The following is a 4,479-nucleotide window of genomic DNA, read 5'->3' as shown; positions in this document are numbered from 1 at the left end:
AGACTGATCAATGGACTTAAACAAGTAGTTTTTGGCTTTAAAATCACACAATTTTCTTTCCTCACCAACCTTTAATTGTTCTTGAGTTGCATATGAAGGCACAAATATGGTGCCGTTTTCGATTAATCCTTAATACTCCTTTGATCGGAGTAAATTTTCCATCAAATACCGCTTAATGGACATAGAAACCATCAAATGTGGGAATGACATGTTGAAAGAATTGTGATGATTCAATCACGGTGAAGAGAACTGATGCAAGAACTTAGTATTGAAATGATTCAAGAATCGAGAAGAAGAAGAAGTGACACGAAAAACAATTAGCTGAAAAAGCTGTAATTTTTCAATTTGAAAGGCTAAGGATCAAACCAAATTCTAATACCATTTGTTGAAAAATCAGAGGAGCGCCAAAAATATCAATAGACTAAACATTCAGATCCAATAAATCTTGATAGCATGTATCTAACTTTTTCTTTATTTTTAAAACATCATGTATACTATCTCTTTTAAATCCATGTTAATAGTGAAATCAAATTGTCAATCAAATATAGAGAAGGAAAGAGAATCCTTGGGATATATATATATATATATATATATATATATATATATATATATATATATATATATATATATATATATATATATATATATATATATATATATATATATATATATATATATATATATATATATATATATATATATATATATATATATATATATATATATATATATATATATATATATATATATATATATATATATATATATATATATATCACCCATAAATGGATCTTAGCAATAAATATACGATTATACGATTAGGCTTCCGTATGTCTTATTGATATACCTAACTATGCTTCAAACCTTCAAAGATATTGACGAACTTTATTAAATAACTTAATATCATTAGCATTACTTGTAAATTGATTGTTTTATAACTTGGTGATTTTAGTCAAAGACTTTGTATATATTATCAACAATATTTGGTGATTTTGGTCCAAGACTTTATGCTCATGATTTAATACAAAAAAAAAAGTTAATATTTCCACTCACGTCTCATGCACGAATGGATATGAATAACGCACTACGTGGCATATCATGACTTTAGATACATTAGTTATTCCATTCAAATATACATGATTAATGCTAATCCTATTAATTTGTATTACCAAACAAAGTTACTTAACTATAATGAATTAGCCTAAAAAGTGAGAATGACTTTTTAAATTGGTTTATGATTTATTATTGTGTGCATAAATTAGATTTTATTTTTAATTTGTGGATATTTTATGTTAATAAATTAGTTGTTATGTTAGTATTTTTAATTTTTTTTTTTACATTCAGTTCTTTTATTAGGGTTTTAAATCATGATTTATTTATTTATTTAATTAATTTAACTCTTAACTCAAATAAAAGATTAATTCATTATTTAAGATAAGAAGTAGATTAGATAAATATAATAACCACTATTTAGGCACAACTTCATATAGTTAGGTATTTGTCTATGTTTGAAGTTTGAATTGTTGGGTGAAAATGAAGAAAAACATCAACTAAGGAAATTAATAATAGAGACAAAATCACCTACTTGAGTGTCAAAAGTGTATATGCCATTTTTGGATATAATGTTGAATAATTTTTCTTAATTTGGACGGTGAGCATTGATTAAGAAGAAAACAAGTTTTCTTGTTGAAAAGGCAATATATTTAATAATGTCACTGGCTTGATTAAAAGCCAACTGTCTCAACTTATGAAACATTATTTAGTTTATGATGAAATGACATAATAACTCAAATAATAGATCTTTCATGTTTGGTCATTGTACTAATCATTATTAATTTTAATATATTCATTATTATAAGGATGCTATTCTAACAAATTAATTTTTTTGCTTGAGTTTTTTTTTCTAATACAAATGTTTAAGGTCTCAAACGAAGAATATAAGGTCGGTTATATATATATATATATATATATATATATATATATATATATATATATATATATATATATATATATATATATATATATATATATATATATATATATATATATATATGTATATATGTATATATATATATATATATGTATATATATATATATATTTCTTACATTTTTATAAATATAAATATTCTTAATTCGGTCACAGACGTTATTATTTTTGAGGTATTCATGGGATTGGATGATTCAATTAACTAAATAATCAAATTTAAACCAATTAATTAGTTTGGACTATAGAATAGATAGTTGTTTTAATAGATTCATTTGGTAGATTGTTAGGTAAGTTAGGCTACTTCAGTAATTTTAATGAATATTCTTAGGTACGTATTGTTAATAAAATTCTTAGAACTACTTGATTTGATGAACTAAATAACCCTTATTCAATTAATTTAACTATGTCGTTCTATGACATGCATCTATATATAAAGAATGAGTTGTTTGTTGTTTCTCTAATTAATTCAGTTATGTTTTATTGTTCAATTTCGCTGAATTTATGCTCAAGAATTTTATCAAAAATTTGATGAATTCGGAACTAATTTTGATAAATAAGAATTAATCTTGATGATTAATTACTCCTTTTGTTTTTGATTCTTCATTAGAGTAAATCAATCACATATTGGTTGTAAAATTTCGCTGCACAATGATAATGAAAGAAGAAGAAAAATTGAATTTGTGGAAGAAAAGAGAAATTAGGATTTTGGAGAAAAAGAAGAAGAAGAACTGAAGTTTCTCTCTCCACTTCAAACTGAAGTTTTATTCAAATATGTACTTGCATTCTTTTTTTTTTCAATAATAAGGGTTACTCCCTATTTATAGATTGAGTTTGCTTGCTCCCTAAGCAAAACTCTGACTAACCTAATTCAGCTAAAACTACAAAATAAGCCTAAGTCAAAATCTCTATCGAGCAACCTGCTTCGATATTTCAACATAAACGTTTTGAAATTTCTTTTCCTTTGTCGAGTAATTTGCTTCGGCACGAGGAATTACAATTCAACATACCACCTAATTCATTATGTCTAAACTATCTACATTCACCATAGACCTTAATTTCTTGAACACTTCGACTAGTACGCCTTTCATCATAATGTATGCAATTTGATTCTCAGTTCTGCAGCGTTTCAGGTTCAACTTCCTTTTTGAAACTTGTTCTCGAAGATAAAGGAACCTCATTTCGATGTGCTTGTTTCATCCATGCGGTATCAAATTCTTCTCTAGATTGATAGCAACCATGTTGTCGATCTTCATGGTAATTGCTCCATTATTCTTCCCTGTAATCTCTTCGACCAAATTCACCATCCATTTTTCTTGACACGCACAGAGAGAATCAACTATGTATTCTGCTTCACATGACGACAATGCCACCACTGATTCCTTTCTTGAACTCCAAGCAACTGGTGCACCACCTAGCATAAACACATATCCAGCTGTAGATTTTCTATCCTCAACATCACTACACCAACTTGAGTCGGTGTATCCCACTAACTTACATTCTTTTCCTTCATCAACTGCAAGAAACAAAATTCCGTAGTTGAGTTCTTTTTAGATACCTTAGTATCCTCTTCATTGCTGCCAGGTGTGATACCTTTGGCTTCTGCATGAATCTACTCACCATACATACATTGTAAGCTAGATCAGGCATTTTATGACAAAGGTATCGAAGTGATTCAATGAGTCTTTTTTACTGGGTTGGATCCACATCATCTTCATTTGTGTCTTTCGACATTTGCAATCTAGGCTCAACTGAGGTCGAAGTCGAGTTGAAATCTTGCATCTCAAATCTCTTGAGTATTTTGCATGCATATCTTATTTGGTGCATAGTCAAGCCTTTATTAATCTTGTAGATTCGATACCAAGGAAGTATGAAAGATTTCCCAAGTTTGATATTTCAAACTCCTTACTTAAGTAATGTTTGAAGTCTTCGATCTCCTTGTTTCTATTTCCTGTTATCAACAGGTCATCGATATAGAGACATAGTATAAGCAATTCACTATTGATTTTTCTTACATATACTCCATGCTCAGTTGTTCACTTCACAAATTCCTTCTCCCTTAGAAAGCTATTTGTATTATTATTCCAAGCTCTTGGAGCTTGCTTAAGTCCATACAGGGCTTTATGCAGCCTGTATACATTATTTTCTTTGTCTTGCTTCACACGCCCATCTAGTTGTGCAATATAAACTTCTTCATCTAAGGGGCCATTCAGGAATGTACATTTCACATCCATCTAACACATATTCCATATGTTCATGTTTGCTAGACCAACGACCAACCTAATTGTTTCGATACTAATAACGGGTGTAAAAACTTAGTCAAAGTTGATTCCTTCTTTCTGAAGAAATCCTTTTGTCATAAGTCTTGCCTCCATTCGAATGATATCCTATTAGGATCATCTGATTTGACTTGTTATCAAGTTTTCTTCTCAAATGATCTAGCACATGTCTATGTGCTATATATTCAAATACCTTCAGATAACTCAAGCTAGGCT

This window comes from Lathyrus oleraceus, chromosome 1 (assembly GCF_024323335.1).
Source record: "Lathyrus oleraceus cultivar Zhongwan6 chromosome 1, CAAS_Psat_ZW6_1.0, whole genome shotgun sequence".
NCBI lineage: Eukaryota > Viridiplantae > Streptophyta > Magnoliopsida > Fabales > Fabaceae > Lathyrus > Lathyrus oleraceus.
The sequence above is the reverse complement of the archived record's forward strand: the minus strand, read 5'-3'. Positions refer to the sequence as shown.